General features: G+C 41.6%; 1 protein-coding gene across 6 annotated transcripts in view; it reads right to left on the minus strand.

Annotated features, from left to right (window-relative positions):
* The window catches only part of ARHGEF10L (Rho guanine nucleotide exchange factor 10 like), a 3087848-nt gene that overhangs the window by 745913 nt on the left and 2327160 nt on the right, over window positions 1–14775 (minus strand). The gene's annotated exons all lie outside the window — the stretch shown is intronic.

Here is a 14775-nt window from a genome sequence, read left to right on the forward strand (position 1 = left end):
TATTCTGCCACTTGACTTCTTCATACAGCATCACCCTCTTGCAGACTTTAAATGCTTGATCTTTCACACAGTTCACTGCTCCAAGGTTTAGCTATGCACTACCCACAGTTCTCTGCTCCAAGGTTCAGCTATGCACTGTGCACACCTTTCAAACCATTTTGACTTTCCCTTGTCTACACTTCCTCCATACCATTAAGAACTTATATCTATTCTCTAGTATAACACTTAGCTTTTTCCTCGTGTAAAGCAATGTAAGCTCTACTGTCTTACTGCAAGTAATCTGACCCTCAAATACTCCATTGTTGACTGTTGTTTCCTTAACATCAACCTTCAGGGCCAATACTGAGCTAATAGATACTTCACTGTATCTCTCTGTGCCTTTTCTTAAACATCATCTGCAATGCAAAAAAAAGATGAGATACAGTACAAAGTAAGATTGTTCTTGAGTGAGTATAATTCAAGGGTAAGCAGAAACCAGCACTGTAGAAACTACTTCTCTTATAAATGTCTTTTGTCACTACACTATTTTACTGTGTCCCTACCTTCATTCAACTGCCTTTAACTGAAAATACAAAACAAATTTCTTGCAGCTCGGTTCTGACAGTCATGAACGGCCTTTAGAAATTTACTCAAGGCATAAAATGTATTCTGCCAAAGAGAAAATTTTCTTACCAGGTAATTAAATCTAGCGAATAAGATTAATTGCAGAAGACAGAAGTGAAAAATTAAATCTGTATCAAACCATCTCAACTCTGACTATTTGCAACACTTAGTACAACAGGATAAAGAGATCAACAAATGTAAATGTAGTAAAATCTATTTATCACATGCATTTTCCTTTCTGAAAACAATCTTTCTTTCTAAATAAATAAATAAATAAGCAAACTTCTCCTCCTGCAGTTAAGACAAGCATTTTCAACACTCTTACTAAAACTTCTAAATGGGAACCAGAAATATCTTTGCCAGAAGCACAAAGTATTTTCCTACTAAATTTATTTCAGCAGAAAAAAATGCCTGGAGCAAAGAGATGCAATAACACAATAGCAGCTTTGCAAACAGAAAGCAGTATCAGAAAAGCATGCCATAAGCACAAGCTGTGGCAATCAGATGAGTTGAGAGATACTGAAGGCCACATAGGTAGTTGTGTCTCTGTTCTTCTTTGCCACCTCAAATTAGCATTGACCTTGTACACTACTGAAATGAAATACATGTTTATATATGCATTTGGCCACCACATATGAGCACCTAAAATGGATGATTTCAGGGCTGTGAGACTGACTGGTTGAAACCAATGTAAATAGCAAGGTTGTTATAAAGCAACTACAGAACACAGAGAAGGTATGCAGTACACTTTACCACTGGGAAAGACGGACTGACAGCACCTTATCTCAAACAATATGGGACTTACTAGTTATTAAGGAAAGTAAGTTAAGAAATAAAAAATCATACCAAACATACATGACAGACACTGAAATTGTATTGCCATTATAAAATAATGTAATCTAATTAATGTCTGGACTTCAGAAAGGACAGATGGCATATTAAGATCAATTAAGGTATTGCTGAAAAGTGGGTAAGTATATGCATTTAATAAATGCCACAAATCATTCTATGCATTTACACAGCAAAACACAAAATATTTTCATATGTAAAATGCATATAATCCATGTTGCAGATGCAGAAGTCAGTAACAGCTAGTCAAATCAGCAAAAGTAAGTGAAAACAGTTGATCTGATGAATGAGCTACTAGCAATATCATTAAATATCAGACTTAATTACTTGCTGACAGAAGGAGCACACTAACATATGAACGGCAGGAAGTGATTTAAGCAAACTGGACTTCAGGCATGAGGTACTGATATCCCACTACAAGTATATCATGGAAAACTGGATAATACTAGTATGAAATGCAGAAGTTGAATTGTAAAATATAGTCCCACGTTGATGATCACCAAGTTGGTTGGGAGTGAGGAACAGCTTATGTCAGGCACCAAGACCATAACCTTAGTTTTAGTAGTATTAACTGTTAAAATGTTAAACGTTGAACAGCTCTTGACACCTCAAAAGCTAAAGAAGACATGTCAGACAAAGAAACAGACAGCAAAGAGGAACAAGAATAACATGAGTGACTGGCATATGAGCAGACTGCTCACCAAAAAATCTTTGAACAGTTTGACTTACAGAATGCATAAGAAGTAGCTGCAGTGAACATAGTGGGTTAACAAAATTTCAAGGAAAGCAAATCACAGACGACCGTTTTCTTCAAACCTGAAGCTAGTTCTTTGAGACAATATGCCCAAACTAAAACAGCTGGTGAAGGGACATACAGGTGGATAACGTGTCTGCTAATTCAAACATCAAACACTAGAACATTCTTAAAGCAACTATTTATGGTGATGGCCTGAATTGCAGACCGGGGTTCAACTGAAAACAGGAGTAGTTTTGTGCATTTCATAACAACACTACAATATCACAGAGTTGTTTTGATTTTGAGTAATTTTAAAAAACTTCACAGCATATTTTGCACATAAGGTAGAAGAACAAAATGGCTGGTCAGTTCAGTGTACAAGATAAGCAGGATAATGAACTGGTCTCTCACCGTAACCACAATGTTATGTGTTTGAAATCTGGATGTCAAGAAATTCACCTCATGAGCAAAGCTGCCTTTTTGCCAGTTTTGGAGAAGAATCGAGGCACTCTATGCACCACTAACTAATACTGCACATAGCAGCTTCTACAGTATGGAATAATACATTTCCTTAACATACAGGCACTATGTAATACACAGGGAAATTTACAGACTGGCTACATATAAATTACGACACCACTGCTGGAATGCAGGATAAAAAGCTTTATGCAGCTTTGTCTTGATGAAAAACTAAAGAGGACTCTACACCCTACAGTTTCAGATGCTGTTTCTTTAAACTAAATAATAAATAAATAAATAAGATATCCCATTAAAAAAATACACTCATGGCATGATGAGTGCCCAGGGAGGGGGGGGGGTGCTCTACTTGACTTGACCATTCAACATTGGCAGGTCACAGAACAGACACCTTTCAACATTTAAATGTACACATGGGGCCACACAAAGCAGGTTTGGACAGCATGGATTTTCTGATCAATAAGAAGTAGGAATTTGTAATACCTGTCTTCACTGACTGAGTATAATGTTTAGCAAATTACCAGACCATTAAACTGCTAACCTATGGCACCAGGTGGCCTAAGGCCAGCCATGTAAAAGTACAGTTTTGTACCTACCATAAATGTAGATGCTCGAGTGCTCATACAGCTGCAGTCATTACAGATGGGTTATCCTGCCGTCAGGCGGGTCCTCAGTCGGCCGAATTCCAAAGTCTAGGTCCGGCGTCAGTTGTCGTCACTTCTTCCCTGATGTCAGTGCGGCAGGGGTATAAAAGAGGCAGCCGACACCATTTTCTTCAGTTTTTCTTGCCCCAGATGTCAGGTGCCCCCAGAAGGAAGGCAAAACATAATGTTATGCAAACATGCAATATAGATAAATCAAAAAACAGTAGTTGCAAGCAAATACACCATAAAAGAATTCCCCAAATAGGTTGTATGATAGAGGTGTTTGTCATAAGGCCTGTCCTAAGAGGGGATGGAGGGGGGGTAACCTGGACTGCAGCTGTATGAGCACTCAAACATCTACATTTATGGTAGGTACAAAACTGTACTATGTTCATCGTGCATACAGCTGCAGTCATTACATATGGGTAGAATGCCAAAGCTAAGTAAGGGTGGTAGGCACTAAGTGGAACTAGGAGGAGCGAGGATGCCCTGCAAGACTGCTGTGGCACAGCCCGCTCTAGATTTTGAGTATAGTGGAAGGTGGTAGTGCTTGGAGAAAGTGTGCACTGAACTCCAAGTAGCTGCTTCCAAAATGTCCTTGGTAGGAACCCCCGTGAGGAAAGCTGCAGAGGTAGCTGTGGCCCTGGTGGAGTGGGATCTGATGTATGCAGGCACAGATTTTCCATGAAATGAATAACAAAAGCGAATGCAGTGGGCTATCCATTTTGAAATTGTCTGTTTGGAAATAGCCTTTCCTTGAGCACCTGTAGCATAGGACACAAAGAGTTGCTCATATTTCCTGAATGGCTTTGTTCTGTCCAAGTAATAATGAAGTTGTCTGTGAATGTCCAAGGAATGTAGTAGTCTCTCCCCTTTGTTCTGTGGATTTGGATAAAAGGTAGGTAAGTGGATAGTCTGGTTCAAGGCTACACTGGATACTACCTTTGGCATGAAGGTAGGGTTGGTTTGTAAGGAAACTCTGTCCTGATGGAAAATGATGAATGGTTGCACAGCCATGAGGGCCTGCAGTTCCGAAACCCTGTGTGCTGAGGTGATAGCCAGAAGGAAGGCTGTTTTTCATGACAAGTATTGTAGCTCTGATGAAGAAGCCGGCTCAAAGGGAGGCAGGGTCAGCTTTTCCAATACGAAGTTGAGGTCCCAAGCTGGAACTGGTGGTTTCCTTGGGGGTTTTATATTTTTTGCCCCTCTGAGGAACTGCCTTAATAGGGGATGAGAGAATAAAGGAGGGCCTGTGTTGTATTGTGCAGAAATGGCTGAAGCGTGGATCTTGATGGAGGAGAAGGAAAGGCCACTGTTTAACATCTCAGCTAGGTACTGTAAAATTTGAGGTATATTTATTACCAAAGGATTCTGGCCCTTTGCTTGATTCCAAGAACAAAATTGTTTCCATTTGGAGGAGTAGGCTTTTCTAGTAGAAGGTCTTCTAGCCTCCAAGATGACATCCTGCACCTCCTTGGAGAGGAGAGTCTGTTGGGAAATTAAGGTATTCTCCATGCAGCTAGATTTAGGGTTTTGAGCTGGCTGTGAAAGGTTTTGTAGTTGTGCTGGGACAACAGAAGAGGGACTAGTGGTAGGATCCATGGTGGGGAGTGTGTCAGGTTGTTTAGGAGCGGATACCAGTGTTGTTGTGGCCAGTTTGGAGCAATGAGAATAATTTGTGGCCTCTATGCTCTGGCTTTTAATAGAACTTTGGTCAGTAGAGGAAGAGGCGGGAAGGCATAGACTGTCAATGTTGTCCAATTGAAAGAGAGTGCGTCCACTTTCCAGGCCTGTGGATGATAGGTCCTTGAACAAAATTTTTTCAACTGGTAATTTCTGTGGGTAGCAAATAGATCTATGTCTGGCTGTCCCCATGCCTGAGTTATCTTTGAGAAAACTTGAGGATGCAACTTCCATTCATGTGGATCTGTCATATTTCTGCTTAGGTTGTCTGCCAGTGTGTTTTCCTTCCCTGGCAGGAATTGTGCCTGTAGTTGAATTTGCAATTCCAGTGCTGTGTTCCATAGGGTCATGGCTTGCCTGCACAGGGGTATGAATGAGTTCCCCCTGTTTGTTTATGTACCACATGACTGTGGTGTTGTCTGTCCTTATCAATAGCTGGCCTGGATGCAGTAGGTCTTTGAAGGTCATAAGAGCATTTTGCACGGCTAGCATCTCCTTTTGGTTGATGTGTAGGTGCTTCTCTTTTTGGGACCATTTTCCCTGAATGCACTGATCTGCCATGTGTGCTCCCCAGGCGTAGTCTGAGGCGTCCGTTGTGATGATTTGAGTTGCTTGAGGTACACAGAAAGGGAGACCTGTGTTTCTTTGGCATGCTTGAGCCCACCACAAAAATTCCTTTTGAAGGCATGGAATGAGTGGTATAATTGTTTCCAAGCTGTGGCTGTGTTGAGACCATAAGTTTTTTAGGTACCATTGTGGTTTCCTCATATGCACCTTTGCAGATGGGATTAGTAGGATGCAAGATGCCGTGAATCCCAGAGCCTGCAGGACTTTCCTTGCAGTTAGTCTGGTGAAAGTTGCCCTTTTGCTGAAGTATTGAAACAGTTGCCCTTGTTTGTCTGGCATAAGGTAGGCCATCTGGGTGGTTGTATTTAAGCTGGCACCCAGGAAAATTATCTGTTTAGAAGGTATTAGTTTTGATTTCTTTTTGTTCACTGTGTATCCCAGGAAGTTTAACAGTTTTATTACAAACGCCAGATGCTGCAATAGAACGTCCTTGCTGTCCGCTTGGATCAGGCAGTCATCCAGATATGGGTAGATTTGTATTCCTTGTAGTCTGCAGAAGGCAATTACTGATGCCAGGCATTTCGTAAACACTCTGGGCGCAGTAGATAAGCCAAAGGGCAATGCAGAGAATTGGTAATGGGTTGAACCTGCAAGCAATATGAGGTATCTTCTGCAATCTTGTCTGATAGGGACATGCAGGTATGCCTCCTTGAGGTCCAATGTTACCAGCCAAGACTCCTTGCCCAGCATGGGAAGAAGCTGCTGTAATGTGAGCATCTTGAATTTTGGCACCTGTAGATATGTGTTTAGGATGGATAGGTCTAAGATAGGTCTCCAATCTTTGTCTTTCCTTGGTACCAGGAATAGGCTGGAATAAAAACCTTGACCTTGTTCTTTTGCAGGTACCTCTTGAATCGCTTTCATATCCATGAGAGCGGAAATTTGTCTTTGTGCCTCTGCCCTTTGATTTTGTGGCAGGTTTGGCATGCCTCTCATTTTTGGAAGGGTGTAAAAGTGGAACCTGTAGCCTCTGTCTATAATGTTCAGAATCCATTTGTCTTTTGTAACAATATGCCAGTTTTTTTGAAAATAATGCTAGTTTTTCGCCCAAAGGTGCTGCCATTAAAGCTTTGCTTGGCAGGCATAGGGGGAAGTCATTGTGTCTGTTTTCTAAATGACTGTGATCTATCTTCTCCACCTCTTGGGATTGGTGCTTGCCATTGTCTTGCTGTGTAAGATCCTTGAGGTTGTCCTCTACCCCTTGGGCGCCTGTATCTGCCCCTTTGAGGTCTGTCCATGGCTGGAAAGGACCAATTTTTTGAAGGCCAGTTTCTGCTGAAGCGTGGAGGTTGTACCTGTAGGAAATCTTTCACTGTTTGCATAGATTTCGCTTTTTCCTCCATTTTCTTTAGTACCTCCTCAGCTTTAACACCAAACAATACATCTTTTTGAAGTGGTGCATCTAATAACTTTGCTTTGACATGATCTGGTAAGGTTTGCTCTTTGAGCCAAGCATGTCTACGATAACAGACCCGTGACAGCAGCTCTACATGAGGCCTCTAAAGCATCAAAACCACACTGCAAGGTATGTTTACCCACTTGCTCTGCACCATGCAACAAATCCTGCAACTCTTTCAAATCTGGTTGTTCTGTTTGTGTCATTTTGCTTTTCAACTGAGATAACAAAAACTGTTGGTACTTTAACATATGGAATTGACAGTTTAATGCCCTCATGGTTAAAGTGGCAGATGTATACACCTTTTTCCCCCACCTTTCTAATGCTCTGGAATCTCTCTCTGAAGGTAAAGGGTTTTTAGCAGTAGAGGCCTTTATTCCCTTGGGACCCTGTGAAATAGTTTCTGGGTCAGCAGTATGGCTTTTGCAGAGGAACTGGTGAGAATCAGGGACCCAGTAATACCTGTCTGGTTTAACCGGGGCTGGAGGTAAAGAATCTGGATTAAGGCTGGCTTTTGCGTACACATCATCCAAAATATCTAAAACAGGAGGGATAGCCAGGGGCCTATGCTGGGGGAGCAGTAGAAAATCCCTGAGCCTTTTCTTGGAATCTGAGTAATCTTGGCCTTCCCAGTGAAAGTGTTCCCTCAATGTATGCAGGGTTTCCCCAAAAGAGTGGTCCTCAGGGGGGGAAACCAAGGGAATAGACTCCTCAGCATCAGAGTCTTCGAAAGGAGAATAGGCATAATCCTGGTCCTCAGAATGTTCTGAGGTAATAGAAGCCTGGTCTGAGGAAGGGTAGTCTTCCTCCAATCTGGGTCTTTTGTAAGAGGGGAGTTGAGAACCCCTGATGAGAGTTATCAAATCCTCAGCCATTTTGAGCATCTGCTTTTTAGGTATGGGGCCTTGACAGGTGGTCTGAGGACCCTGTTTTTTAGTTTTCATGGCTGCTTTAGATTTAGTGAAGGATTTAATAGAGAAAGTGGAAGGCCTGAAGATGCCTTCAGAAATGGCAGGCCTGACTAAATTTTGACTTTCCCCACCAAGAGTGGCGTCGGTATCTGCAGTAGGAATGGAGACCAAGGAGCCTGCGACCTCAGGTACTGAAGTCACCGGTAAAATAGTTTCATCGGTATTCAGGGACTGCGTAGGCACCTCGCTGAGAACTGGAGAACCGGTAGTCGACCTAAACGTGGTCTCAGTATTCGGTGCGGACCTTGGATGTCGGTCCTTATCTTTGCGTCTTTTGCTTAAAACTGGTGTCGGTGTATCCGACGACATGATATAATTAAATTTTTTGCCAAAATAATGAAGGGCGAACTCCGCCCGGCACTTAATAGTGTGCTTGTTGAACCTAGCACAAAAACGGCAGGCCGAGACGTCGTGGTCTGGGCCTAAGCAAGGTATACAGAAAGAGTGGAAATCCTTATGTGGTATTTGCTTCCCACAAGAAATGCAATTATTAACTTTGTCTGACATCGGTCTGAGGCAAGAAAAGTTTCCCCAAGGGGGTACTTAGCTTTAAAGAAGACTTCGGCTGAAATACTTTCGTAAATCTCAAGAGCTGGCCGACTGGCACTTGCAAACTGCTTCTGCTTCGGGCACTGTGCGGCAAGAAGGACTGGAAAAAATGGCGTTGGCTGCCTCTTTTATACCCCTGCCACACTGACGTCAGGGAAGAAGCGACGACAACCGACGCCGGACCTAGACTTTGGAATTCGGCCGACCGAGGACCCGCCTGACAGCAGGATAACCCATCTGTAATGACTGCAGCTGTATGCATGATGAACATCAGTGGTAGACATGAACCTATATACGAAGAATGAGTGACCTACTTCCTGTTGTGCATTGCACAGCAGGAATATGAGAGATTATTCGGGCAGCATCTCTTCATCTTTGCAAGATGTGGCCTATGGGACTCCAGCAATTGTGAGCCCGTCTAACACTATTGGCTTCCAATAAATGATAAACATTACTCCTATTAATGACACGGCCTATGCTTGAGGTGTTATACATAGACAATCTGTACATTTTGCAGAGGGCCTGCAGCAGCAACATATCACACAAAATCCACCTACGCAGCTTACTTTGTGTGAGTATGTGTGTGTGTGTGTGTGTGTGTGTGTGTGTGTGTGTGTGTGTGTGTGTGTGTGTGTGTGTGTAACTGTATGAGTGTACTTGTTAGACTGCATCTGACTGACTTTATTCAAAATCACCCTAAAACTTGCTGTGTTAATTATCATGGGTGACCACATACTCCCAGCTCTGGCTCTTGAGTGCAGGTCACACGGCTGCATATGGGTGTTAAACCCAGAACATCACTGCTAGCTGTAACCTGGATACAGTATGAAGAGTATAGTTTATTTGTCACCTACCACATCTGTTTCCTTTGTCTCAGTAGCCTAGTTATGTAACAGGGTTAATTCGACACAGCATGTTAAGTAATCTCAATGATATCATGTGTTTATGGCCAATATGTGAAGAGTCAACAGTAATGCATCTGTGTCCATAGGATCAGTATGGTCACTCAGCAAGTCAGCAGTCATGCGTCTGTGTCCATAGGATCAATATGGTCACTCAGTGAGTCAGCAGTCATGCGTCTGTATCCACAGGATCAGTATGGTCACTCAGCAAGTCAGCAGTCATGCATCTGTGTCGATAGGATCAATATGGTCATTCAGCGAGTCAGCAGTGATGCGTCTGTGTCCATAGGATCAGCATGGTCACTCAAGTCAGCAGTCATGCGTCTGTGTCCATAGGATCATTATGGTCACTCAGCGAGTAAGCAGTCATGCATGTGTATCCACAGGATCAGTATGGTCACTCAGCGAGTCAGCAGTCATGTGTCTGTGTCCATAGGATCAGCATGGTCACTCAGCGAGTCAGCAGTAATGCGTCTGTGTCCATAGGATCAGTATGGTCACTCAGCAAGTCAGCAGTCATGCGTTTGTGTCCATAGGATCAGTATGGTCACTCAGCGAGTCAGCAGTCGTGCATCTGTGTCCATAGGACATGTATGTTTGCTCAGCACCTAACTCCTCACATGAAGTGCTCTGAACACACTTGTTAATGGACATGTATACTATGGACATGTATACTATCATAAATATAATGCCAGTGGCATTATGAAACACAGATGCTGAATGCATGATCAGTGATGCAGTTTGGCAGAGTCTAATGTTTAAGTAGTCCGCAGCCAGTATTTTGTATAATAAATAAACCTTTAATGGCCATTTGAAGAATAAAATTATACAAATTGCAATTACTGGAAACATAGAAATACTCATCCCTAAAACCAAATCAAAATACCATGTCACTACACATGCAATGATCAAAAACCAGCACTGACAAACCTTGCCACACTCCATCAAATGCTCTTCTTACTAGTTTCCTGAGCAACGTTTACCAGTGGTATGTTAAAAGGAGCAGTCCTGTTTGGTACAATTGCATTTAAATAAACAGTCTTCCATTCCCTGTTTTAAACATAATCAAAATAACTCTAACAAAATAATGCATCTTGAACTCTTATGTTGTAAACACTATATTTACAGTGTAGACAAATTGTCAGGAATACATTACTACATCATTAACCCTCAACCCAGAATCTTGTGTGCAACCAATATGTCAAATCCTTGGGCGATATCACAGAACTGTATTCATTCATATTTGTTTCTCTTTCAAACCAGTGCAAAACAACCTGTGGCAAGCCTGCAAAATTATCCAACCTGAATCCATTAATAATATAATTTACATATAAGTCTAAATATATGCATTTAAAAAAAAACAGCACATCTTCCACAAAAACAGCCCATCTCAGGCTGCTCTATACTCCACAGCAAGAAGGAAGAATCAGTTGCAGTGAAACTTTGGTTATTCCATCATACAAACTCCAAAGACACTGTCCTCATCAGACCCAGTTCACATTTACTGCACAAAATAAAAGCAGTTTATTGGTTTCAAACAATAAAACCAGGACCACTCCAGCTACAGTCCAGAGTGGAGATATCCTACATTGGCTCAATGTGATAAGAGATCAAGGCACAACCAGTAATTGATTGATTCTGCTACAGAGACAAATTCCTGATGTAGTGTATGTATTTTAGAGGAACAACTCTGCTTTCTAACCTTTACCACTGGTGATTTGAATGGGGAAACCCTATTCTGCAATTACTTATTTTGCAATATGATCTACATGGTTTGTGCTGCAACCACAGTTCACTGTGTTTCCTCCATTGCCTGGAAAATATAACTTTGTTGGTAGTATTACCTACAACAGGACAGAAGGCATTACCATAACATATTATCTCAAGACACAGCAATCACCATATACCAGAAAGGTCCTTCCTGCCTGCAGGACCACAACAGAACTTTTTTGTACGTATATTATAGCTCAGAGCCTGCCAACATTCAAGGTGCCATCTTTGCCCTTTGTTCCCCATCTCAGGGGTGACAGCAGCCCATTGTGCAGACATCATTCAGGCAGACATGATGGGCAGTTAAAAAAAGGTTAAGAAACAGATGTTGCATAAACATGCTTTTTTTCTGAGCAATAGAAAGTATGAAATTGTAATGTCTGGCATTCTTGACTGTCTGTAATCCTCAATGATTTACCAGAAAATCAAAGATTTACAAGGGACAGGGCAACAAAATGAGTCAAAATCATGAGATTCTGTAAAATTATGGACAGCTGAGAGTTACAGCAACAGATAATGTGAAATCTAGAGAAAATCTTTTAAATGTTTTATGTATGCAATAAAAACCAAAAATCAAAACAAAACAAGCATTTATAATCATTTAAACAGATTTAAATTAATTACAATTAACGTATTACTTAATTTATAAAAAGAGACATTTTTTAATTCAACACAGTCAGCTTTCAAGAATTCACATTCAAATCACTTGACTATATGCACTGATGGGCCAGACCTGAGGTTCAGAACATTAAAGCTCTGACTGTGGCCCAGATAATCTGGGATTAGCTGCCAACCTGGGCACTAAAGGAGTCATTGAGGGAGAATGGAAGTAGGTGTCAGTGTCAGCTCTCCCCTCCTTGGAACAAGGTGGTGGTTTGCCTACTGCAATGCTGACACCTACGCATGAAAGGCAGGTACATGCATGGCCTGTGTAGTTGAGGATATTTACATGGCATAAGCAAGCCCTGTCTTCATGGTAACCTTTAGCTCATATATGGGAGTGTTCTCTCAAAGCGGAAACACATATCAGCTGCATACCTCTCAAATGTCCCTGATTTTCAGGGACATCCCTGATTTTGACTCAAATTTTAACTTTGTCCCTCTTAATCCCTCCTAAAACTAGTGACTTTTGGATGAAGGTGATGAATTTCACTTAATGAATAATGACAATAATTAAAAGTTATAAACTTCTTTTACTTCAGAAAATGTGTATTCATTCATATGCTCTGATTCTGTCAATGTTTCAGGTTAATAGCATTAATATTTTTAAAGTGTCCCTGATTGTCCCTGATTTTTTCTTGACTTGTCCCTGATTCTACTGAAATTTGTCCCCAATTGGTTGAGAGGTCTGATCAGCTGACAAGGGAGAGACTCAGACCAGAAAAATGTTTCTCATGGCTGTATGAATAATGGCTGGTCCATAACTGTCTGTAATACAATTAGTAGAATAAATTGTCACATTAAACTATGGCAGGGCCAGGTAGTTGTCAGGCACAGGGAGCAAGAAAAAGCAACAAATACACACCAGTAAATAAACTTTCTTTGAATTTCCATACATATTTCAAGCACATTTCTTTATTATCATGTACTGAGCCCTCATACAAACACTTTAGTCATTTCTTAAATACTGTTTCACCCCTTTCCTTAACTTCTAACCAGCAGAACATTCTAATGAAAACCATATTTATGTCTAAAATAGGCAACTGCATTAAATACCTGAAATTTCTATTTGAAATTGAAGGTCTACAGGAAGGTCTACAAGAGGATAGTGAGACCAGCTATGTTATATGGGTTGGAGACAGTGGCATTGACAAAAAGGCAGGAGTCAGAGCTTGATGTGGCAGAGATGAAGATGTTAAGATCTGCACTGGGTGTGACGAGGATGGACAGGATTAGGAATAAGTATATTAGAGGGTCAGCCCAGGTTGGAAGGTTTGGAGACAAAGCCAGAGAGGCAAGATTACGTTGGTTTGGACATGTGTTGAGGAGGGATGCAAAGTATATTGGGAAAAAGATGCTAAGGATGAAGCTGCCAGGTAACAGGAAAAGAGGGAGGCCTAAGATAAGGTTTATGGATGCGGTGAGAGAGGACATGCAGGTGGTTGGTGTGACAGACAAGATACAGAGGACAGGAAGAAATGGAAACAGTTGATCTGCTGTGGTGACCCATAACGGGAGCAACCGAAAGAAGAAGAAGAATTAAATATCTGGAATTTATTATGACACATGGGGCACTCCAGATGACCATTCCAATGAGTTTTATAAATACCTATCAGGAATGACTTTGTTGCTATGCAATGAGATCCAAAATGCAAGCTACAGCACCAATTACAATTCAGTAAACCAAGGAAATAGAGGACTTTTTGCGAGCTTAACAACACCCTCACTGCTCACCTAGTCCTGCAAAGCCCTGATTTTGCAAAAAAAAAACAGGTTTTCTACTACAGGCAGTTTCTTTTTGTAGAGTTTGGAGGTAGTCCTCACTCAGGGTATAACTATGCTCAGCATCGCATTTATTACACAAGTCAGAAGTTCAGGTCTGCACAACTGCTGTGAAGAGGGCCAGATAAACTATTACTGGTAAAGGAGGCACTCAGGCTTCAATAGCTGAGACACTGCATTTGTCTTACCACTGACCTTATTAAGGTCATGCACATTACCTGGTAACACTTTAGCAGCTTACAGCCTTTTAGGTTCATGTGAAAAACATAAGGGATCCAGCCATGGTAGTGCTGACTCCTTCTCCTACTGTTCTAATTCACTACCAAGATCATTCAGACCCTTGAGTCTGAGCAGGGGTACAGACATGGGATGTCAGTGGCAGTAAGGATTTTGGTTTAAGAGTCAAAGTGACAGAAGGCATACACTTAATACTTTTGTACCTGGGAAGCTGTCTGCCCTGAGATACCTATAGTGAGTTAATGAAGAGACAGGCTTATATGTTTGTTTTAAAATGAGGAGGGAATGAAGGCTTGAGAGAGAGAGACTACAAGCTATGGAAAGACTGACAGACAAAGTGGGGAACAGTTGTGTGCCTCTCTCCACCAAAAACTGAAGCAGAGCTAAGGTAGCTCATAAGGCTTAAATGACTTCATTTTTTTGGAATCTGTCAACTGCTGCAAAGATCCAGATTACTACATCCTTCTGGTCAGCTCAGTGATATAGAGAGGGACAAAGCTGCAGTTGCAGCCCAGCTGATCTAGGACAGAATAATAGTCCAAACATTGGAGGAGCAGCCCATCAGGGTAGCAGAGACTTACCAATTCTGGTTCACCCATCTTGGAAAGAGGGAGGCAACCAAACTCTATGCCATATTGTCACAAGTAGAATGAAATGAGTGTTGTATACTTTCTCTGTTACAAATGCAATCATTTTGTTTGTGCATATGTGCACATGTGCACTGTCGTGGAACAACAACACATTTCTGGTGAACTGCTCCAAATTTTTATAGTGTGTGTGTGTGTGTGTGTGTGTGTGTGTGTGTGTGTGTGTGTGTGTGTGTGTGCAGGCAAGTTGTACCTGTTCTGCATGAGTGTGTGTGTGTGTGTGTGTGTGTGTGTGTGTGTGT

This window comes from Protopterus annectens, chromosome 2.part0 (genome assembly GCF_019279795.1).
Source record: "Protopterus annectens isolate FY-2018-M chromosome 2.part0, PAN1.0, whole genome shotgun sequence".
Taxonomy (NCBI): Eukaryota; Metazoa; Chordata; order Ceratodontiformes; family Protopteridae; genus Protopterus; species Protopterus annectens.